General features: G+C 35.1%; 1 protein-coding gene across 1 annotated transcript in view; it reads right to left on the bottom strand.

The window, feature by feature from the left end:
• PCDH7 (protocadherin 7) overlaps positions 1-26,105 on the bottom strand; it is a 298,562-nt gene that overhangs the window by 50,371 nt on the left and 222,086 nt on the right. The gene's annotated exons all lie outside the window — the stretch shown is intronic.

Here is a 26,105-nt window from a genome sequence, read left to right as displayed (position 1 = left end):
AAACAAACTTCATTACAACTTGTTGAAACTATGCAATTTATGTTGCCACATCCTTCCAATAAATTCAGTTTACAGTTGTACATTTTATCATTAAGAGTGGTGTCTGTGTGCTCTGGACCAACGTTTAATGTATCTGTCTTTGCCAAAAGATTTTCTAAAACTCCACATTATCCATACAAATTCCACCCAATAAATATGGATCCAGTAATCATAATAGGACCTTGAATTAAATTGGTTGACTGGTTTAACTTGCATACTATACTACTGAATTATTTGGGAGGGTCATCTGCTAAACAGCTTGGTAGCTCCAAAGATTTCACATTAAAATCCATGACAAAATAGACATCCTTTTCTACAGTAACTGGACAGTTCATGTATGGGATACATCTGTTCATTTTGTCTGTAGATGTTTTGTTAAGATAAGAATACAGTATATACTAAGTAAAATTAGCTAAAAAGCACAGACAGAATAGTCTCAGTAGATTTCAGTGACAGTTTCATCTTTGATTAAAGTTTTCAGTAACAGGTTGAATTTTTAGTTATTTTTACAACAAAAAATATTAAAGCCCTGGAAGTTTATAATGTGTTTTAGGATTATTGCTTCTGTTTTTATTGTATCAATGAATAGCCTGATTTCAGAATAATAAGTAATAACGGTTATCTTTGAAATGTATAATACATTGTTTTATATTTTGCAAATATAAATACATTGAAACACTCCACAAATCAATCAGCAGTTTAGAAAATTTAATCCAGCAATGAAATATTGATTTTTTTGAAATATATATCTAGTTTTAAACAAGTTGAAGAAGTGTGCTCTACCACTTATTACTCAGATATAAGACAAAAAAGAAATTGCAGGTTGCATGATCAGCAACAAAACCAATAGTACAAGTTATTCTGCTACAAGATAAAATAAAATTAATTGTATTGAAACTTGTAACTAAAACACACCAAAAAGTATGCTTATCAGATACAAGTTGGTTATTATCAAGTTCCTCAAAATAATGTTTCTACCCCATTTACTATGTCTAAGCCTGTATATTCTCATGAAAGAGAGACTACAGAATATTTGTAAGTACCAGCAAATTGATAATCTGTTCAGCAATAAAGGTTTACTTCTCTCAGTGTTTGACATACAGAACTCTAAATACAAATTCAAAGAAAAAGCATGCTTCTCACTTAACTACTTAGAAGACAGATACTGTTATTCCCAGAAGTACATTCACAGACTGGAATATAGTTCAGACTCCATTATTCCTATCAGGATATCTCGTCATGTTTGATATTGTATATATGAGGGTCTAGTATTCTAACTTCTAAGTCAGGAATTTTAAAGGGATGGCAGTCTGAAATACCTTCTCCAGACACCTGTGATCAAAGACAGGCCAGACTCAAAGCCTCCATTTCAGAGACCAGGACAGTCAAACTGAGAATGAACTTAGTATGGCATTTCTTTAGTATATAAAACCAGCAAAAAATGACACATTCTTGGCAGACAGCTTATACCCGGTCTTTCACTGGGGACAGAAATGCTGCTTGTCCTGATCCCACGCACGCAAAAAATCTCAGCTCATTTTCATTGCTTACATACTGACTACTTCTTCACCCTACTAAGAAGTATTTCAAATAGGACAGCACCAAGAAGAAATGTATGATAGCAGGAGTTAAGAGGAGGGATAAAAATCTATAAGACACATCAAAATATATACATATATATGTATACCATAGGAGTATGGTTATAGGACATGGAATAAGAAAGCGTGGCAAACAGAAAGCTGTTCTACCATGTTTTTAGCTCTGGCAAAGAAAGCAGAATGGCCTTTTAAATCTTCCTGGACATTTTTTTTTCTCCCATAAACTAGTGCTTTGATTTTTCAAGTAATTACTTGTTTAAAAAAAAAAAAAAAAAAAAATGTCATCAATTATCAGAATAATAATTTAGACCCTTAAATAAAAGTTCTTAAATCTTGAGTTAGACTTCAAGTGGCAGAGATTTTAGCAAGTCTCCAAACACTTACAATTATTAATTGACCTTCTGGATGAGAAAAGCATTTTATTTCTTGCTTTGAATATATTTTTCTTAAATTTCAAATCTCTTTATACCAATATAACTTCATTCTACTAGATTAAATAGCTATCTTCAGTCAGGTATCAAAAACAATTGGGTATTTAGAAACCATGATCAAGTCCTTGTGATTAGCTATCCAGAATTAAATGTATTAATTATTGTGTACTAACATTACCTTATTCAACAGAATGTTAAAAACTTAAGGTACTGGCATACACATCCTACAACAGTTATGTTGTTCCATTACAGCTTTATTGTTAAAGAGTGCGCTTTAGACTCTGCACCATTCTTTCTCATCTCCTAATAAGGGCTTTGGATTCTTTTTCAGGTCGTGATTACAAACCATCTACACACTAATATGTTACTGTCACCATAACGTTTCTATTTCTGGTAAGACAATACATAAAATGTTTCTTGATTTTGCATTAATTATCCCTGTGAATCAATCCTCCAACAGGTTTAGGCTTGGCCCGTAGAAACACATGTGAACGAATGAGGATAAAATCTGGTAAACAGACACAGTGTCAGATCAAGTAATTAAAGGAGCTGTATTAGTAAGACTAGAAATAAGCAAACTGTAAGCCAAACTCCACAGATAGGAAAACCTATCGTTAAAGGCACTGAGCCCTTCCTGATAATAAACTTTTTTTCAAAATTGAAAACTGAGGTTCACCAGCTATATTCACAACTCTAAACAGAAAAATGTCTGGAAACAGCATGCTGCAACCCCCAATGAACATTTAAAATGTCCAGAAACCTCAAAGAATTTTAAAGCTAAAGTTCAATGGAAAAAGACATGCACTGAAAAAGAGACTAACTTTGACCTCTAATGAACTAGGTATTTTGACAGCTGTGATAACCTAAATTGCCACAAAAAAGTCTATAATATCCTTTAATTTATAATAAACTCACTGATAATCCATAAGATACAGAGCATGCAGTACCAAGGTTTGCCTGCGTATTTCTGGAATGTCTGGGATGGTTTTGGAGTCTGCAAAAGTACTTGTAGGTGTTATTGCCATGGATGTGGATGTGACCAGTTTCATAATTAATCAATGATTGCCAACAAATACTGTGCATTAGCTTTTTCCATAAAGCCTGTCCCCTAGCACACCAAATAGTAATGATTTTCCTTCACCTCTATGTAAATTTTGTTCAAGATAATCAATATATCATCCTGCTTGTAAAAAAGCAAAACTCACTACCACTTACTTAATGCCACTAAACATATTTTCAGCTAGAACTGACAGCTTCTTAGAGCTGGATGGATAACTTGCTCCAAAGAGATTAACGCTCAAATTTCTTACTGCTTTTTCTATAATGAAAATGGGGGGATGTTTTCTCCTTGTAAGTATCTAAAACAATTCTACCTGTGAATGTGCTTCGAATTACTTCTCTTCTGTCAAATCCATTTACCAACCCAACAGAACAAGTCTCTAAAAGAAAATACAAAGAAAGGTTTCTGAACTCTCTTTGATAAAACTAGGTTTTATTCTGATACAAAAGGTGAGATTGAACACATCTAGAGCATTTAATATAAGATCAGCTAAACACTGCATAATTCCCTTTGTTGAGCTTCTTTTTCTTCCATTTTGAGCTTGCAATAATGGAAACTTGGATTGGGATTATTTATATGAGGGTTTTTTTGTCTACTGACTAGCACCTAAAGCAATTCCAGTTTCAAGACATACAGATGTGAAATGTATTTGCATTTTTTTCAGTAGTGTTTATTTTTACATTAATACTTAAACAATATTAAAATATTAAATCTACTATGGCTCAGAACAAACAAAAAATAATTTCTGCATTAACATCTGTATCTAATATGTCCATTAATATCTTAGTTTATTGTAGAAAAATCTATCCCCATGCAATAGCTATAACAGTTACATTCATTATGTGCCTTTCTATAAGTATTTCTAGGTGCACAATGTCCTTGAAAACATCCATCTAAAACACTAAAAATTCCCTTCCACTAATAGAGCAGCACATTCTGCAGTGACTCTTAATTTGAATAGAAAGCTACTCTGTATATTGCATGTTATAAGATCAATGAATTTGATGAACATTCCCCAAGTTGTTTGAAAAACATTAATCGTCAGATGTCTGTCTAAATACTTAATGCCATTTCACTTTAACAAAACAGTTCACATATTACGTTGCTGACTGATTTTGTTAGTGTGATAGATCAATAACTCACCCTGTCAGACAAATACATGCTGAAGCATATCTGGCACCAGAGAAGTATACTGGACCTTAAATAGAGCTGTAGTTTATTTATTCAGTACTTAAAAGAAAATCTTTGACTGTATCATGGTTAATTTACAAGGAAACTGTAAAACATATATAAATAAAGCAGCCTTTGCCTTTCATAAGGCTATAGTATCTTTGTTACTTTCAAAACCTATAATGTAATCCTATAGAATTTCAGACTTTACAGATGCGTCTTTAATCATGGCACACTCCAAACTGCACTTTTCCAATAGTATTTTATAAAACAAGTTATATATATATTTTAAAAAACAATAATTTACAGTATTTTCATTCATTCCTACTTTGTTTGTTTGTTTAAAACACAGAAATGCCAGGCTGAGGATGGGTTTGGAGAGTGCAGAACAGGGGAACAGGAAACAAAACACTCTACACATACACAGTATTGCTCATAATAAGCTAAGTGAGCAGCAGAACTCAAGCCTTGAGCTAGCAGCTACTTCTTTCTTCACAATCTGACTTGCACAGAGGTCGCGTGACCCATGGAGTTATGCCTACTTAGAGTAGGGTCACAACAGACCCGCAATCTAGCAGATATGCATGCTGCCATCGGCAGCATGTGATAACATCATCAGTAGTAGCAAGAACAATTTTCCCTTTCAAAGAAACATACAACACAGTACACTTTATTTACAACACTGCTCTTCAGACTAGATTTCACGTCTGTTGAACATATCCAACTCCTTTATGCATAAATGTTGCTTTTTATTCTGTTTGGTAGCCAATATTTATATACCAGGAGAAAAGAAAAAAAAAAAACAAAAAACAACAAACAAACCAAAAAAACAACACTGCTATATTACCACTCAATAGCATGTCACAGGCAAAGATGTTACCTGAATAACCATCACTATCACAAGCTATCTATTTAGCAAGTTTCTTTCTTGTCTGATTTTTGTATTTTGTCAAGATTCTGATCTCTGGCAAGATAGCACAAAAATAATACAAAAACCCCACTGTTCAGGGCACTTTTAGAAATCAGAAAATTTTAAATAAATTTTATGGATAATCTTAATCATAAAGCCAACTTATCTGAAAACTGCACCCTTAATATTTTCCTGCCCTCAGCAAAGAATCTAACTCTTTTTAATAGAGCAATTATGTTTAAGAAACATCATGGGAACTATAAATTTGTATTTCTTGATTTATTTCAGCAGACAACTTATAAATAAGAGGACAAAACATGGATGTCTATGCACAAAGGCATAATTTCAATAAAGGAAGGAATTTTGAATAGCAGTTCTCAATAATGGGCATAGCATCTACAGCTTTGCATATCTGTAAATCAGAGTTGTATAAAGCTTAGTTTCTTACTCCCTACTGTGTCTGTTTTGCAATGTTCCACTAAGATGCAGATCCGTCAGCTCAAGGATTGCCCCATGGTGTAAAAACAAGGCTTCATTTATTCCCTATGGCATGACCTGAGTCCCTCTGCCAAGTTTTCTTCCTTGCTTTCTCCATAAATGACATCTGCATATCTCAAAAATACGACAAAATTTTAAAAGGTGCCAGCAAATTTCAAAATTCAGACTTTTCTCCTTTCCACAAATGCAAAGGCAGGATATAGAGTAAAAACAAGCAGGAGAGACTGCATTTTAAACTTTAAGGAGCGGAGCTGAAGTGCATTGTAAGGCACTGAGATAATTTAAAAATAAATAAATAAATAAATAAATAAATAAATTAAATGACAAAGGCAAACCCCCCATACTGCTAAAAAATAAACACACTATACCACAAAAATTGAGCACCAGAGGGATTATGGGCAGCAGGATAAAAAGGAATAAGCACCCACTGGTATGTCTTGGTGTAGTTATCCCTTCACCTTTTCCCCACCTTGTCCTTTGTAGCTCCCTACATACAGAACAAGTCCTTTTTATCAATGCAGTAATAAATTCATATGTGCAACCATCTGCCTAACAGATGGGGCAGGTGCTGAGTATCGTCAGTCACCAATTTCCACTTGTGCTTGTCATTATCAGGAGTTAATAGACTCTAGGGCAGGAGGTGAGCCATGTACACAGCACGAACAGCAACATGTTGTGCCATGTTTGTTCACCCTGGGTCTCCAGAGAGAAAGGGGGCTGTGAAGGAAAGACACAAAGGAAATAGGAATTTTTTTTCATTTAACATGTCATTACATAGCAAAAAGTAAGTGTTACCTCAACTTGTTAACAGATGTTACCTCTCCTGTGCAGCACATCCCTTCCATCAGGGGAGCACACCTTTATCCTTTGAACTCACACACTATTCCCAAATTGTTAACACATGAATTTATGAGCCAACACCCTTTTTTGTGTTGCTTTCTTATCCAAATGGGACCAGGAAAAAAATATAAAGGAATATAAAGGTAAGTTGTCAGGAAAAAAGGTGGGGGGGTGTGGGGGTGTGGAATGGGACACCCCACCCAATGGCAATAGGCAGCTGCAGAAATTACATTAGTTTTTGCTAAACATGAAAAAGGACCATGTAAGGGAAGAATCTTATCCAGATTCTTATCCAGACTAGCTAACACTGAGTTTTAAGAACAGTCTCATTTTTTTCTTCTGTAGGTTTACACTTCCATTATACTTTTGATGTGACTGTCAATAAAAAAGTCAACACTGACTGTAAAGAATCCCCACAGAAATCTGGAAAACTTCATAGCCTGTGCAATGTTTCTCACTGAGGTGTCAATGAAATCTGCTTATGACTTACTGTCCCCAACAGTACACTGCCAGAGGATGTGAACTCTGTTATTCAGCTCTCTATGACTAGAAATCATGGCTTTCATAATCTGAGGAAATTATTTTCTCTGTACATTTAACAGATTGATTACAGAGAGAATTTTCCATTTTGGAAGATGATGAAATAAACACAGAAAATGCACTCAAAGCAGAAGTCTTAACTACGGAGTTGTTTCTTCTTGTTGTTTTTTTCCCTGTTGAAAAAAATAAAACTAATTTCAACTGCTGGATATTTTTTTTTTATTAGCATAACTTTAAAATGTTATTTTAGGGTTTTTACTAGTATAATTTTAATCACATTAATTTTATAATGGACAGTCAACCATATAACAAAAAAATATTTCTTTACCCAAAGTCAATGTATCTTGCTATCATCTAATTTTACTCCACAGCAACTAGCATCACCTGAGCATATTCTCCAAATACGTGCTCTGCAACCTCTACATCTGAGGGCAGTTCCTTATTTTGATTTCTTCTTCCCTATTTAGCAATCCTGTGTGTTACAGAAAAGACACCTCCTCCAATGAAGATCAGGAATTATGCATTTGAACACAGAGTACATTTTTTCCCATTAAAGTCAAAGACTATATTCTTCTAGATTTTCACCATAGTCTTATCACTAAACTTAATTCTGCTCCAGAGTACATCTTTCACAGATAACATAATGACTCACCAAAAACCATCAGGTGGAATTTGTATAACTAAAAAAAATGTAGATGAGAACACAGCCATTTTTGTATTTATACACAAGACAACTGAAAATTATAAAACAGTAATAAATTTCTAGCATTCCTCACATCCTGATTCTTTTGTAGGAAGCTCCAGTTGACAGATTTAACATGTGAGCAGCCTTTTTTTGCTGCCAAATACCTACATATACATAGAACTTTTGTATATATATAAACATACACACACAGAGATTTATCTTGTTCCTTTGAGATGTTTTGCTGTTGATTTTTCTATGAAATATATTGATTTTTAAAAGCCTATAACCTGCAAGGAAAAATACACAACTACCAATTGGCAATTGACGCAAAGGAGAAAGTAGTCAGAAAAAAAAATAAAAGGTTTCTAGATCAGACATCCAGAAGTTTATTATAAATAATAATAATAAATACAGAATCATTTTAAACCATTCAAAATACTTAATAGGATCTTAGTAATTTTCCTACAAGCAAGTCTTGTCAATGTGTTTTCAAGCTATTTCTCTCCCGTTAGCTCATAAACATCTGTAGCTAATGCAGATACTTGCATTTATTTGTCATAATAGCACATTTATCTCCCTTCAGAGTCACACAAATATACACTCTAAACCTCATAAGTATGCAGGCCCTGACTTAACCTCATTTTGTTGACTTCAATGACCCAGCGCTCAAAAGCTTGAAATCTATACCAAGAAGATGAGCACCAGCTGTTGACATTCTGAATCTCTTAACGCATGTAGGAAAATGTATTTTTTTCTTTATGTTGCGTACTCAAAGTGACACAAAGAAATTTAAAATTAAGAACATAAATTGAGTACCATGAATTCAGTCAGAGGGGAAAAAAGAATAAATAAATTGTTTCTATTTGTCTGGGCCCTGTGGCATTTTCATAAATTAGATCCAGAAAGTAAGAAGTAGAAACTAGTGAACAGTGGATCATGAATGGAGATGGAAACTGTTGCTATTGATTTTCACTGGCAATGGAGCTCATAACACAAGGATTGTATTTGTAAAAGTAGATTCTGATTCATTGAGAAGTTCTACACACAGTCCAGGCAAAGATTGTTTCTCATCTTTTAATTACTAGAATTTTCCTGGTGTCTATAGCAAAATAAAATGGAGACAAAATTAAAAAAAAAAAAAAAATAAAAAATCAAACATACACATTAAAGAAAATGGGAAAAAAACCCTTAAGACTAGGGTTATAAACTCACATATAGTGCTAAAAGTATAAAGAACCAGTGTTATCCCTATATAATAAACAGTGCTAATACTAGTGTATTACTGTGCTTTCAGGTAGAATTAGAATCCCACTGTGTTAAGTGTTACACAAACCATACTGTAAAAGGCCTTCATGTGCAATCTTGTTGAGCAAGTAAACTCTGTAACACTTATAACCACTGCTTTTTTAATAAAAGTCTTCACAGGACAGGACAGCAGAATCTTTCACTGTTTAGTTTATGTAATATTTTATTCTCTAGCCTGCTAGAACAGTTTGTGCTGGGATCATGCTGATAGATTGCAATAACTGCTGTGACTTCAGGTTTATCAGAGTATAGTGCAATGACATCCTTTCCTATTTAAACCTCAGACATTACAAAACTGCAGCCACAATAGGTAATTACTATTCTCTCTGTGTTCCTGAGTTTGCAGATAGCTTCACTCTGCAAGACCAACACTGAGTCACAAGGCCTGATTATATCATCATTTACATTTATGTACCTTGAGAATAATTCCTCAAAGGCCAGTGGAAACCTACTGAGGTAAAATTTGCATGAAGTGGCTTATGAAGTGAGAAATGAATTAATGGATTGTGTGTAATGAATTGCCTCATCCATAAGAAAGCATGTGGAATTGGAACAATTAATAATGGACACTAATAACTTACTATTTATAAAATATTTTGTTATAAAGCAATGCTTTTTCAAGGGCTGTTCCTTGTCTCCTGACTCCATTACTTTTTCTATTTCTATTCCCTTTCTGCTTTATCATTGATTTCAGTTTTACTGTCTTCCTTAACAACAAGGTATAAAACAATAGGACTATAAAGGGTGGGGTCAAAAAGGATAACGTTTATCTGCTCTTGTCCAGAATTTAAATTTCAGTTTTAAACAACAGTCACAAAAAAAAAAAAAAAAAAAAACCAAAAAAAACAAAAACAAACAACAAAACACCCAAACAACAACAACAACAACAAAAAAGACACTTTAGACAACTATTTAGAGACAGGACACTACCTTTAACACTTCTAAAAAACTGAACTGAAATATATAGGGTCTTATCTTTAACAAGAGAACTGTATGCTTTCTAAATGGAGGCAGCTGGAATAAAACATGGGTTCAGGTAAAGTTTACCTGAAACCAAAGCAATTTTTAGTTTTAACACGGTTTTCCTTCGTGATAACTCAACATTATCAGAGGAAATGAATATTCTTAGTGGCTCTGTAAAACCTATGTGGTCTTCCAGTTTTTTGTATGGATATCCCTTGAACATTAATGACCACCATGGTGAATCAAGAGAGAAAGAATACAAGTATTGCAACCTGTGCCAAATAAATAAGTATCAAAAATTCTGAAAATATTTCCAGATTAAACTATTAAATATTTTTCTCATGTTGGAAAAAGGCTGGGACACCAATGGCCCCCCTTCCCCCAAAAACCAATCAGAAAAATAATGGGCTGTTAGAACGTGCTCCTTCCTTTTAAGTAGATGAGATTCCCTATGGGAATTTTATCCCCAAATACAACACCCCTGAAATAATGCTCAGCATCACCTTGTCTAACCATTAGTGTTCCACTTCCTAAAAGGAAGAGATGACAGATTGAACTCCTATGCACAATGCTTGGGGAAAAACAAACTAACAAAACCCCAACAGCACCTTAGATGAACCGAAAAATCTAAAGAAATGTCCAGAAGTGAAATTCAAGACCACTAATATGACAAATGTATATATTCAAAACAGTGAAAATAAAGCAGAGGTGGACATGTTTGAAAGTCCATTCCTCCAGGTAAGTAATCCCTTTGCTTTCTAAGTGACATTGTATGAGGTCCAGGTGGCCAAGAAGGCCAATGGCATCCTGGCTTGTGTCAGCAATAGCGTGGCCAGCAGGGACAGGGAAGGGATCTGACCCCTGTACTCGGCACTGGTGAGGCCGCCCCTCGATTCCTGTGTTCAGTTTTGGGCCCCTCACTACAAAAAGGACATTGAATGACTCGAGCGTGTCCAGAGAAGGGCAACGAAGCCGGTGCAGGGTCTGGAGCACAGGTCGTACGGGAAGCGGCTGAGGGAACTGGGGGTGTTTAGTCTGGAGAAGAGGAGGCTGAGGGGAGACCTCATCACCCTCTACAGCTCCCTGAAAGGAGGGTGCAGAGAGCTGGGGATGAGTCTCTTTAACCAAGTAACAAGAGACAGGACAAGAGGTAATGGCCTCAAATTGTGCCAAGGAAGGTTTAGACTGGATGTTAGGAAGCATTTCTTTACAGAAGGGGTTGTTTATTGTGTTGGAATGGGCTGCCCAGGGAGGTGGTAGAGTCCCCATCCCTGGAAGTGTTTAAGAGTCGCGTTGACATAGTGCTGAGGGATATGGTGTAGTTGGGAACTGTCAGTGTTAGGTTAATGGTTGGACTAGATGATCTTCAAGGTCTTTTCCAACCTTGATAATTCTTTAATTCCCTAACTACCAGTGGGACTGACCTAGCTGTGTTGTGGTTTGAACTCAGCCAGTAGCAAATCACCATATGACCAGTTGTTTACTTCCCCCCCGTCCCCTCCGAGGTGAAATAGAGGAGGGACAAAAGAAGAAATTCATAGGTTGAATTAAAAATATTTAGTAACAAACCCAAAGTAAGAATAGTAAGTCCAAAACAGGTAAAAATGCAACAGTGGCTTACTGAGCATGGTGACAGGTACGCAGCCCACTCCTGCCCAGCAGCCATCCAACCTCACCAGAAAATCCCTCCACACTGACCCGGAAACAGAAACAACGAATGAGAGAGCATGTGTCTCCTATATACTGAGCATGATGTCACATGATATGGAGCACTCCAATGATCAACCCGGACCCAGCCATCTAGTTGTTCTCCCTCTCAGCCCAAGGAAATTTTACTCTATATGGCTGAAACCAGGACAAGCTCTCGCAGCCAAATTAATTATTATGTGATGTACTATACTGTAAGAGTGATGAATTGTTTCCAAACATATTCAGCATCAGGTCACAATCAAAATTTTTACCAAGAGTGTTGTGAAAAACATATTATCTGCATTTAAGATATCGAGATTTTTAGCATCTTGGATTTAGGAATCTGCTGGTTTTCTCCTCTTTTCAGATGAAGTCTTTACAAAAAATTATACAAATTATCACAACATACATGCATAAATATGAACTCAAAACTGACAGTAATCAGATTATTTTGACACTCAGTAAGATGGATGGGTAGTATGAAGAAAGATGTTGGTATTCTATCATCTAGTAGTGATCAGAGAACAGCAAGCAAAAACCACAGTATTAGAGGTTGTCTGAGATTGGAAGAGACTTCTGGAGATCAAATAAGTCTACCTAGAGCTGGTTGCCCAGGAACATGTCCAGATGACATTTGAATATCTCCAAGGAGGGATACTCCACAACCTCTCTGAGCAACATGTGCAACTATAAAATTGTACAGACTCATTTGTCTCACTCTGAATGCACCTTGATAATTTTAACTGAATTGCTTATCATTCCCAGGATTCTGCCTATTTAAAAGGCTCATTTTAATTTGGGGAGGGAGAAAGCCCACATTTTGACTAGTTTAAATTTGATAATGGAGGAAAAAAAGTATATATAAATCATGATTGCTTTACCCTTAAAGAAGACATAGAGTACCCTAAAACAGGAAGAAACCTGAGTGTGACATTTGTTGCACACATTCTACTAAAATAATATTAAACATTAAATCAGCCTACAGCAAGCTAGACATTAATTTCCAAATTGTCCAACCATAACCATCTTTCAAAGGACACAGTTCACAATAGCATTCCAGGGGTGATACTGTTGATAAGAAAAGGCTATTATTGTTGCATGAACACAATTTAACTTTACTGGGGGGGGGCAGGGCAAACATTTGAAAGCAACATTTAAAATCTGTAACTGATAGTTATACAGTTAAAATTATTTAAAAAGAGATAACAGGTCAGATCAGTTAATTGAGATTATGTATGAAAGTTTATTGTGTTGTTAAGCAAGTCTGGTGTGTGGCCTGCAGAAAATGATCTTTTGAAAGTACATTGGTGAAACATACACTATGAGACAGTACTCATACAGTTGAGATTGACTAAGAGAAACATTTAATGAGTTGCAAAATATTTTCATGCAGGTACTTCCAGCTTTTGTGAATATAGATTTAGGTTACGGGTGAGATGATAAAATGTTTTTAACCATTTTGAAAACACGGGAATTGTGTTTGTAAAGAAAATTTTTTAAATATTTTTGTATATTTTACAAAGCCTGGCTATACTTTTAAGATAGCATGAAGAATAAGAGTCTAAATCAAAAAGTAACAAATCTTTTAATGAAGGTCAATGAAACAGTAACAGATACTGATGTTAGAAGTTTTTGAGGAACTACAACTAGTTCAAGATTTTCAAGACAGGAAATAGAGTAGATGAGTTAAGACAGTGGCTGACAAGAAAAGCTACATCAACCATGTCAAATTCTGGGAACAAACCAGTTCATACAGAACAGAAATGAAAGTGTGTGCGTAAATTATTTCTGAACATATTCTGGAATAACATCACTCCTAAATTTCAAAACCAACTGACATTTTCTTGTAACAAAGACTACATCTTTTCAGTTCAAAACTTAAGGTATCCTCAAATTATTTAGATTAGCAGCAGTTTAGATAGACAGTGGGCAACTGCATTAGAATAAGGAAAAAATAAAATTAGGGAGGTTAAATAACACATATTAGCATGGATAGGTGTAAAAATTATGTTGATGTAACTATGTAAACATGCATAAAAAAAGATGCTACACAACACGATTTTACCCCCATGATAGTACCATCCTTTTTCATGCATTTTTGTCTTTGTCAGACTATCACTGTATGTTACCGGACAAAGGTTCCCTGGTTGTTCAACAAAAACTATATTTTTAATAGTTTTTAACAAACTATTTGACTGTTTATTTTTCCATGTCATCCATTCCATGGATCTTTTTCCATTTTATTAGACAAATATTTAGTAGTATACCTCTAATAATAACAATTGGTGTGCTTTTTCTTACTTTGTTTTTTTTCTCACAGATGAGCAACATGATGATGAGATTATAATTTTCAGCTAGAGTTATGAACCCAGTCTAGTGGTTCTACTTTTTTTTTTTTTTTTTTTTTTTTTTGGGGGTGTGTGTTTTGTTTTTTGGTGGGTTTTTTTGAACCTTTCCTTTGGAGCTGTACATTATGTGCTTAATACATAAAGCTAATATACAGTCTGAGATGTTTGCTCTTCTCTGAGTCTTCTCTTATGGAGGCAGGAAACCTGCTTAACTCTTTTCAATATGCTTCAAGATACACAGTGAACATGATGCAGTTGAGTTTTCTATGTTAGAAACATTTTAAGGTGTTGATTTGTCTTTGTTACAGCATAGAAATAATAATTTTAGCTTCACATATCAGGTTCAAACTATGGGTCAGAAAGTAATATTCTGACATAAGGACTCCCAAAACCTTCACAAGAATGAGAATGTGTACAACATACACTCCTGCACTTCACAAGCAACTGAAATGATACAGCAAAGACATGAGCAAAAAATGTGAACTACTTAAGGAGGAAAAAATAGAAAATTGGAGAAAACCAAACAAGGTAGTATAATCTGATTCATAAAATCAGACAAATTGGGTACATTGCTACAGAGAATGTGATTCACCACCTAAGCAGTAATAATCAAATCAAAGCCAAGCCGCTATGTTCCAGAACATCCCCTAATTGTACTCAGATATAAAATCCCACTAGAAGCCTGGAATCATATAAAAGCATGTGAACAGAATCGAAAGTTTCATTATAACAAATCTGGAAAAGTGCTTCTGAAGTTAAAAATAGATGACTTGTGCACAGAGCTGAGATGATTAATAACTGAGATTGTAATAAAACTGAGAAACAGAAATAACATTTTAAATGCACCTTATTCTTGAATTGAATATAATTGAATTCAACTGAATAATTGAAATATTTGAAGGGAAAAGACTGTGATACAATCCTTGACATCTTATAAAAGAGAGTAAAGCAAAAATAAACAATTTTCTTCTCACCCCAAATCTGCAACACTTTACGAACATGAGAAAATGTGGAGAGCTTGCAAAGAATACTACAATAAAAGGATTGTATCTAGTCTAAAGTAAAAAATAATGAAAAAAACCCTAAATCCAAAAGTAAAAATGTATTACTCCAATCTAATATGTGGGTATATTGTAGCTGAATGCTAAATATTGTATTAGATTAAGACAAATTCAATGTAATGATATTATTTTCATGCAGTAATAAAGAAAAAGAGTATTCTTTACCAGCTCCTGAGACCAAAGCAAAGCTGGAATCAATTTATTCAGGCCTTCTCTAATTTAAATCACATTATAAAGAAAACATTATTAGGCTGTGTCTTGCACAAATATTGATATAAACAGACAGTAGAGGTGAGATATAAGCTAGTGATTTATAACTACTTTTCCAGAAACTTTCCTATGATATGGAGAAAAATTTATTGAAAATGCACTCATCCACCTCTTGCTGAGGCTTTTTTTACTTCAGTACTTCCTTTTGATCTTCATGATTTAGGTATACTGACACTGTTCACAGTAAAGCCAGTATACACACACTCATACCCATGCCATTCTAAGATCCCTATTCAGACCACTTTGGGGTTAATAAAACTCTAATCTTCTCTCTAGTCTATGAATTGTTAAAATATGTTTTTATTGTAAAGGAATTGTTAGACTATAGTGAAACACAGATATAGATGCTATTACTAATACTCAGAGGAAAAACACTATTTATATTTTATATAATGTATTTATAATTTAAACGTATTTATTTAAATTTTTTTTGTATATCTGCTATTACACTACCACCTAATGGTAAAAGATAATTAATATAGCACACAACTACATAAAGATGCTTGACAACCCCTGCAATTCAAACACTTGCAACATCCTTTTCTCTGTCTTTTCCCGATCTCATATTTCTGCTGTTATAAGACATGCTTTGTACTCCTTCATTCAATATTTCTATCTTTCCCTGAAGTTTTTACTACTTTGATTACTTTCTGAATCATGGATGATTAGACAAGCATATGTCATTACAACTAGTCCTATGTTCAACAGTATAGGACTGTCCTGTCCACATACAGTTATGCTAGCAGTTACTTTGAGCTATAAAATTCTATTTCTACCTAAATTAGAATATTAAATTTCTTGCCATTTTATTTTTAAACATATTCACTATCAATTTTGTAGTAAAGCACCTAGAGGGTTGTGTCTTGCTGAACAAGTTGAGCAGAGCAACACTATATCCTTGTGGTAAAGAAGACCAACCACATACCTGGCTCTACCACTAAAACCATGAACAGCCAGTTGAGACAAGTGAATATTCTCTGCTACTTGGCATGTTACAGAAGTCTGTATGTGTCTAGCTTCAGGCTCCTTAGTACAAGACAGTTATTCATTTACTGTTTTGTCTCAAAAAAAGCACCAAAATTATTAGGGGACAGAAGCATGTGATGCAAGAGGAGACACTTAAAGGCTTTGGTTTGTCTCATCCTAAAAATAGAAGATCAAGGGCAGATCTTGTTGCAGCTTTCAACTACTCAACGGGAGAATATGGAAAAGATGGAGACAGACTCCTTTTGAAAATTCACAGAAGACAGACAAGAAACAAAGGACACAAGTTGCAGCAAGGGAAATTGCAATTAGCTATTAGAAAAAAAATAAGTCATAATGAGAGTAGTCAAACACTGGAAGATGTTATTGGACAGATTGTGACATCTCCATCACTGGATGTGCTTGAAACGTGACTGGACAACAGCATAAACAAATTGCTCTAAGTTGGCCATGCTTTCAGGAGAGGTTTTAGTTACTACATGGAAGGAGTTGTCTGTAATTTTAATAGGCTGTTTTAAAACATCCATGAAGGATTTCACATGGTAATAAACACCACCTTTCTGAACTGCTCCCTATATTCTCTCAACTTCTTCCTGACACAACAACTGAAATATACAAAAAGCTTTGCCCAGATTTTCTTCTAGTATGGGTCAGCACCATTCGCATCAGAATGAAGATTTATTTTTTTTTTTTTTTTCCCTCACTCTGTGCATCACATCTTTAGACTAGATATAAGGAAGACATTTATTACAATGAGGGTGGTGAAACACCGGAACATGTTGTCCAAACAGGTGGTAGATACTCCCTCCCTGGAAAAATTCAAGGTCAGGATGGATGATGCTCTGTGCAAGCTGATCTAGTTGAAGATGTTCCTGCTCAGTGCAGGGAGGGTTGAACTAAATGACCTTTATAGGTCCGTTCCAACCCAAACTACTCTATGATTCTGTGATGATATGATGATAACTTAGAAGGAAAAAAAAAAAACAGAACAACAAACAACCCAACAAAACAAAACAAAAACCAAAACCAACACTGCAAAAATAGAGTAATTTTTATTTTTCCTAAACAAACAAACAAAAATAAAACCCCAAAACATACACAAGGATGAAACAATTTGTTTACTGAAACATGTATTCCTTAATAACTCAAACTGCACATGGGTATGACCTCAGCTAAACACAGCACAGACAAATTACTTCTGCTGCATATTAGGTTTTAATAAAAATATTTGATTGTGTTCATGACTGTAAACATATTTTTGAAGACTGCAGTAACCTAACCAGAAAAAAATATGGCATACAACCAATATTTAGTTTAATTTTAAATTCCAATTTTTTATTTACAGTTGTTAATCTGTATTAAAATTAAATCTTCAAATTAAGAGCTTCCTTGGTTTACGTGTTAAAGCTCAAATATGTGATTAATTTGTCAACTCAAGTAGCTACTACTGCAATTATAAAATATGGATCTTTGTTTATCCATTTTAGTATGGGCAAAACATGCAACTGATAGTAAACACTTTCAAAAGCTAAGCACTACACTGAATACACTTGTGTCTGTTTCTCCAACTCTCTGTCTCAGTATTAGAAGCAAACAACTGAAGTTCTAAATAAAGTTCAAAATAAATTGTCCAGATCACACAAATAATATATATACATTAATATATAAAATATATTTCATTAAAAACTGAATATAACTGGGATATAAATTCATTTTTTAAGAATAAGTATTAAAAATTTTTTTAAATATGAATTATAAAAGATTGGAAAGTGCTAATCAGATGATACTGGGTATCCGTGTTACACAGTATGATCATTTTAAAGGGTCACTTAGATGAGTAGTTATAGTCAACTTAAAAAGAGCTGACTTTACTTAAATAATAATTCATCTCCATTTCAGTTTGAATTTCTTTTGTGACATGAGCAATTCTAAACATGGCAGGAACTTAAATCTGTGCTCTTAGATGTGTTCTCTGTTTCATAAACTCTGGGTTTAGTCTGAAATGTACATCATGCACTTGGTTGTCCTTCCTGTGTACCAATGCCTTCAAAATTCTAAGGGAGCACTCTGTCCTATTGTGTTGATGTCTGTAGAAGATGCTTTGTTAAGACAACCTTCTGATTTAATGTTTCTGCTGCATCTCTTGGCTGAAAAACTCACTGTGTACTTGGCTATAAGCATTTCCTTTGCTGCAGTGCAATAATGCCCTTGTTTGATGAATGAAGCATTTTGACATTTTTAAAGCACAGTTATGATATTTTATCCTATGAGTACAGTATGTAGAACCAACATCAACTGCTACTAGCAAAAGCTTGAGGCTTATGACCACTTTTGTTGAATCTACCTTTCATTCCACATAAAGTAAATGAGTTGGAATTAACAGGTCTGTCCTTGCAAAAGTGAGCAGGAAGCCTGACAAAGTGATTCCTGATAATCACAGAAAATTAGTCTTGAAGTCCACTGACATGGAAAGATTCTTACTGGCATCAAGCCTGAGGAGTAGGCATAAATCCCTTATTGTAAAATCATAGTATCATTTGGGAAATATTAACTAAGGTGAAGTTCAGTTGGGTATTTTTCCTTCTTCTTGCTATTTTTATCCTGGTTTATAAATATTGTTTGCCAAAAATTATGTGTACATGTCCACAGCATATATGCACACTAGTGAATTTTCTAATACATATCCACTCCTGGAAAGTCTACCCACATCTTGCTTTGGAGCTGTGTGTGGATGTAGAAAATAACAAATTCACACTTATTAACTGTGAATTTGGAAATATTTTCTTTTCAAAGATATCACTTCTCACAATTACATGCTCAGGATGTTACTCTGTAGACATGGTAATTTACTCTGAGAGAAGACTAAAAGCCTGGTTTTGGGAAAAAAAAAAGCCCAAAACACCAATCCCTGTTAGTACAGGCAAACATTCCAGAGTTTTACACATGGATCTTGAAGCCGTCAATCCCACACCAGAGAGTGATGTTGATTAATTGATTATCTGCTGAAGAAGCAACAATCAGATAATTATGACACAGGCAGGCCAAGTTACTCTTGTAACTCTGTGCACCTTCCAGCGTGTTTTGCAATTGTGCTAGTATTTCTGTTTTGAGTCTCTGTGTATTTGTCTGCATATGTGAGAGAACTTAAATGGACTAGAGCAATGGAAAAAAACCCCACTATGGTAAGTTATACATTATTACGAAAGCATGGCATTCTTTTCTACATTCTGCAAATGCAGGATTTTGAGAATTCAGTATTGGTACCATTAACTGCAATGAAAGCAACTTCATTATGACATGGTTTTTTTTGTTTGGTTGGTGGGTTTGGTTTGTGATGTTGAGGGGGTTTCTTAGTTTTAAGGGCAGGTGGGTTTTAGTGGGTTTTTGATACTCTTACAGATACTACTAATTGTCACTAATTGTCACATTGACAGGACTTATTTGGAAACCAAAGCTACTATTTTAAACTCATATACATATGATAAGTAAACTGCTCAGAAGCTCAGAAGTTTCTTAACGATCATAGATTATTTTTTTCTCCCCTCAAAATTGTATAGATTTAGGTCTATACATCCTAAGAAGCACCACCTCTGTCCTGTAGCAAGAGAGTATTTAATCTCATAAAACAAAGAAAAACTTGTAGTTTCCAAAGTCAGTTCATAACACTGGTGTGGATTAAAATTCACAAAAGCTCAGAACCTCTTATGGATAAGGTAACACCCAAAGCATGTCCAAATTGATGGACATACGTACAAAAGTTTACACACCTTCCACACAAGTGGCCTCATAAATATATAGAAAAAAAAAGAAGCGTTCTGAACATACTGATGATCATTTACATGAAGAGAACACAGATGGGACCAAAAGATTGAGGACTGAAAATACGAGGCATTATACAAACAAGAAACATTTTGTACCCTGCAAAACTTAGTTAGGAATAAAACAACCAACAGAAAGTGGACAAACAAAATGGAAGTTATTACCGTCCAGGATTAAACAGTAAAACAGTGGTAAAGGTATGCACTGAGCTGGCACCATAAAAATACCCACAACCATATGGGCTGTACCTCAGTGCTCTCACACTCCAAAGTTAACTGCTACCCTTTAGCTCTCAGTTTGAAACTTTGAACCTGTACAAGTCTTGAGCTCCTTTCATACCCACTCTCAGTGAAGATCTCTCTCAGCCAATATGCAAAATTTTTAAAGATGCAAAGTTTAAAGAACAGTATTAGTCCAGGCAGCAAATGCAGCCACATATATTCACAGAATCGCTGACATAGGAAGACACCTCTGTAGGTCATGTAGTCCAACCCACCCGCATGGTCACTTACTGCTGGTTGCTCTAGGCCATGTCCAGTCAGGTTTTCAATATCTCCAAAGATGGGGACTCCAAAATCTTTGTTTAAATTGTTCTAATGTTTGACCATTCTCACAATAAAACAATTTCTTGCATTTAACTAGAATCTCCCGTGTTTCAATTTATGCTCATTGCCTCTTGTCCTGTCACAGGATACCACTGAGAAGAGGCTGGCTCTGTCATCTTTACTTCATCTTATCAGTTATCCATACAGCTTGTTAAGGTACTCCTGAGACACCTTTTCTCCAGACTAAGCAATCAGCCTCTCTCCCTATGACAGATGCTCTAACCTGCTCATGATGTCTGCTGTTCCTTGCTGCACTCACTCCAGTACATCCATATCTCCCTTGTATTGGGGAGCAGAGACCTGGACACCACACTCCAAATGTGTCTCACCAGTGCTGAGCAGAAGGCAGGACCACCTCCCACAGCCCACTGGTAATGTTGTGCCAAAAACAGCCAACAAGGCTCTTGGCCTTCTTTGCCACAAGGATACATTGCCAGTTCATGTTCAACTTCTTGTCTGCCAGGACTCCTAAGCACTCTGCAAAGCTGCATTCCAGCAGGTCAGCACCCAGCTGGTCCTGGTGCATGGGCCTGATATTCCACAGCTGCAGGACTTGGTATTATATGTCATTGATCTTCACAAGATTCCTGCTGGCCTGCTTCTCCAGCCTGTTGATATACCTCTGAATGACAACACAGCTACTTGGCATATCAGGTGTATCTCGTGTACACTGAAAACCACACCTGAAGTTCTGGAACAAAATGATTGATTCTTTGTAGAATGTACCTCAATGAGTTCAAGCTCCTTAAGTTGTCAGTTATATATGGCAAATTTCAACACTAATGTAGGGCTTCACCACCCCCACCCCCACCCCCCCACCACCCCCCCCCCCACCCCCCCAAAACAAAACAACTTGCACCTGGTCAATATGGAACATAATAATGACTTGAGATATCATGATCCTTTGATGGTATCTTTGACAATGATAATCATTGCTGATGTTGTCACACTGACTTAAGACTTTACTATGCTATTCATAAATTGTAAAATTTAGTGAACTACCTCAGAATTAAAGATTACCTGTCTATATCTACTCTAATTTCCAGAATAGCAATAGATTCACAGAAGAAATTCACATATCCATGACCAAGTTATATTCTAAAATAGACACCAGAATGTCTTACCAAACTACATATACATATATGCTTTCCAAATCAAGTTTTATATATATATATAAGTGTATAAAATTATTAATGTCAAAAGACAACCAGATAAGAGATCCTGTCATGCCTTATCATGCAGCCCCAAACTCTGAAAAATACTTATGCACTTATCTATGTAGATATGTACTCAACATAGTTCTTAAAATTGCCCAAGACCCAGTTCAGATTATTTAATTTACAACTACATGATTTAAAGCAGCCACTGAAATCCTCATCTTATCCAGAGGCATAAAAGTTCAGGCACACAACCAAAGGTAAGATCCACAAGCATCAGGCTCTCAAACAAGCTTTTAGGTTGTATGATATACTTTTGTAGATCTATTCCCAGATGCCCACTTATATTGACTCCCAAATGTCTCTGAAATTATAGCTTGATACAGCCAAATCAATATGGGGTCATCCATAAGGTGTCTTCAGAGCCAAACTGATAACAGAAAATTATAAAAGCATTAAAAACTCAAAACTTTTCATCAACTGGATTTCACCACTAAAACTAGTTTGACTGAAAATTAAAGTCCAGCATGTGATAGAGAGTGAAAGACTTCCTGCAGAAATGCAAGATTTAAGAGAACAGTGTTGAAAGTAGTAAGAAATAAAAAGTTTCATCAACGGTATGAGATGTGTGAAATACAACAATAGTTAAATAGGAGGGAAAAGGTAAAACACAGATGGCTTTTTGCTTCATTAGAGACACAAGAGAAAAACAGATAAGAGTGTGTAAAATAGGTGGCTAATGTGGGCAGTTTTAGAATCAAAGGGTGAGAACTGCCAGTCTTTCGGGAGAGGGAACATCTAATGTAGTCTGTAGAACTGCATTATTACAGGTATTGGTTTATTTATAACCTCATCTGTAATGTATCTCCTACCCAATAATTACCTTCCATAAAGCATAGTGGGAATCAACTTTATAGGAAATTTTTGCTTGGTATTACTACTGAACATGAGATGGCAAAGTTCTTATGCGTTAAAGAAGGATTTTAATGTCAAGGTTAGTAACTGGTACTCTGCATCTGGAGGAAATTCATGGAGTCTGTAGATGATAATATGGACGAAACAGCCCCATTTCATTATCCCATTCCAATACAACTGCAGTCAACAACAGATCCTCAAGATGCAGTTACATTTGTACCATGTGTATTATCCCTTGACACAACCACTGAAAAAAAAGAAAAGCAAACCATCAAACCTCATGATTTCCATAGTTTCCACTTTCAAAGGAGAGGAGAAAAAGTGACTGTCTCACTAAACTCCCAGCACAAAATTATACTGATTTTCCTAACATGAAGTAAGCATATTGTTTGCTCTTACTATTCATCAAACATTCTTTACTAAAGAAGGACTTGTTTATTGCCAGACAACTTGTTAAAGCTAGCAATGCTTACAGTAGAATAGTAGAGATACAATGCTTTGTCATGCCAAAAGCAGACAAATAATCAATCATGTTGCAATTAACAAGGAGAAATACCATTATCTTTACCAAGCTTTCTAGTTTTGCATTTCATAAACTAGATGGAAACCATACAGGAGAAAAATGTTAATAGAACAACGAATCTACAAGCCAAGGGTTGGATATTTAGCCCAGTAACCCAAAGTACAGATATTTATAAAGCTGACAGGCCTATCAGTACCTCATGTGGAAGGTGTTCTGATGATCAGAAAAACTGGTGGCTCTGCAAAGGTAACACATGATCACCTTCTTAATTAACTTTCTCATTCCTTTTATTAGTTTTTATATCCTGATGAGCTGCACACTACCACAGATAACCAAACCTTGTTCCACAAACAACAGTGAGGTTTCTCTAGATATTAAATGTTAGATATTCATGAATTCATTTAGCAGAAACATTTTAATAAACTGGGTGGAAAAAAAGTAAATTTGTAAAATTATTTTCTTTGTGCTTTTGTGTCTTAAGCAAGTTCTTTAATGTTGTGGTTTTGTTCAGTTACTGATTTGCAAAACTATGTGCAACTTGAGATTGCACATACTTTAAAGTTATTAAGTCTCAAATTATGCAAGCATACGTACCATGTAATATTTGCAAGAAATTATCTCATCAGGTTTTTTAATTTTTATTTGCAGTACTTACATAAAACTGATAGTACATAAGCAAACTAATCCACTTATAAAACCTAAATTATGCTTTCAGGCTGTTACTTTAATTTTAAAACACAGTTGGTGCCAGGTTAATAGTGACTTTAGTCAGCATAATTCTCTCACTATCATTCTGTGGATTCCCTGCAAGAAGGGATTATTGTGTAGCCTACAGCCCACCAAAGAATGTGGTTTGATATCTAACTGTCAAGCTAGAATTTGCAATCACAGTAATTAGTAGTGACTGAACTTTTACATGCTAAGCATGAGTGTGCTCCTCAAAATTGCTGAAATGGAAACCTGGAAGGAGAATTGGGAAAAAAATCTGAGACATTTCCTGATATCAGTACACTGCTATGCTATGGCAAAGTTATTCACAGTATCATAATCTGGTCACTACAATTTCTTCCATGATTCACATGTCTACTTTGTGATAGCCACGTCGATCATTCTCAGAGAAGACCTCCCAGACAAACTAAGAAACACAGTTTTGTGTATAGCATATATCATGACTACTGCTGAAGGATATGAATTGGCAGACTAATTAGTCAAAAATTTCCATGTACTTTTGACATGACGGACTAGGACAGAGGAACCCTGCACAACAAATAGGGCATTTGCTCCCAAAGCCTATATATTTTGATGAAATCTATTGCATATGAATCCTCTTAGAGGCACTGTTGCTCAAGATTTTTTGTGATACTTCTTTTCTGCCTAATAAAATTGTTTCTGTATCTTTGAACATGTTGGCCTACAGGTACCTTGGAATATCTTCTAAATAACAGTGTCAATATGTAGGAGCTCTCTGGAAAGAAATGTTAAACGCAGTGAGGATTTTTAGAGGGTTTATTTTGCTTTTGCTCTTTTTGCTGTGTAGGAAGGAACAATACCCTTGCACCATTAAATATACAGAGTAAACCAGTCTCAAAGTTTATACAAAGAGATATCTGTATTGCATTGCACAAGGGAAAGCAGTTTTTGGAGAGCAAATATCTACTACTGTCTAAAGAAAGTAAGTTTACTAGCAACATCTCAAACTGGGTATCTCAAAAGCAGAACCTCCCCAAACACTAGCCACTCCTACAAAATTTGTCTGGGATCTTTTGTTGCTAGGCACAAATCTTGTAGTTAAAACTTTCACATTCCAGGCTGTATTTCTGGAAACAGTTCAACAAAGATCTAAATCTATTTCCACCCTGAAAATTTATTTTTTGTGCCTATGGGTAGCTTTGAATTCAAAATTGTATTTCTGTTAATTGATCTCTGGAACAGAAAAACCTCTCAAAAAAATCAGCGCTTGCTCAGCACTTCCTAGTTCCACTGTTAGTTTTTAAATTCCATTCTAAAGGAATATGTAAAGAGGAATGCAGACACACAAGTTCTTCACTGCAAAACGTTGCCACTCCCTTTATTTATACCACAACTGCTAATGGTACAATTCTTCAAGTCACGTTTTCTGGCACACCCAAAATGTTAGCATGAAAAGACTAGGTACTAACTAGTCAAGAAGGAAAGGGGAAAGCATTCAGAAAGAGCTGCTGATTTTTTTTACATAGGAAGTACTCAACTTTTGTTTAGCCTCTAAGGAATCAAGTGTTGAAGATTTCTTGATTTTTATAAATCACAGCATAGGGTTTCCATTTAAAAGGAATCTAAGAGAAGGAAGAGAAATAGATAACCCTTGGTATTTCCCTGTCCACCATATCCCTATATGCAAGAACATAGATAACATGCCATATACAATCATATATACCACAACAATTGCTTACTTGCATGTAATTTCTGAGGTACATTGGGAATATCTATTAATGCTGGTATTTTCAGAAATATAATCTTCACTCATCAGAAATCCAATTTGTGTCTGTTGATCTCAGGATAGGAAAGTACATCATGGAAACATGAGACATTAGTTACCTTGCACCTAAAAGTCTACATAGCCTGGAACATAGAAACTCACAACATGGAAGTAGCCAATAACCTAGAAAACCACATAGCTTTAATGCAACATCTAAACTACTGAAAAATATACTATTCT

Source organism: Athene cunicularia (genome assembly GCF_003259725.1).
Source record: "Athene cunicularia isolate RWA chromosome 4 unlocalized genomic scaffold, athCun1 chr4_part1, whole genome shotgun sequence".
Classification (NCBI taxonomy): Eukaryota; Metazoa; Chordata; class Aves; order Strigiformes; family Strigidae; genus Athene; species Athene cunicularia.
Note: the sequence above shows the minus strand (reverse complement) of the source record. Positions and strands in the feature narration are given on the sequence as shown.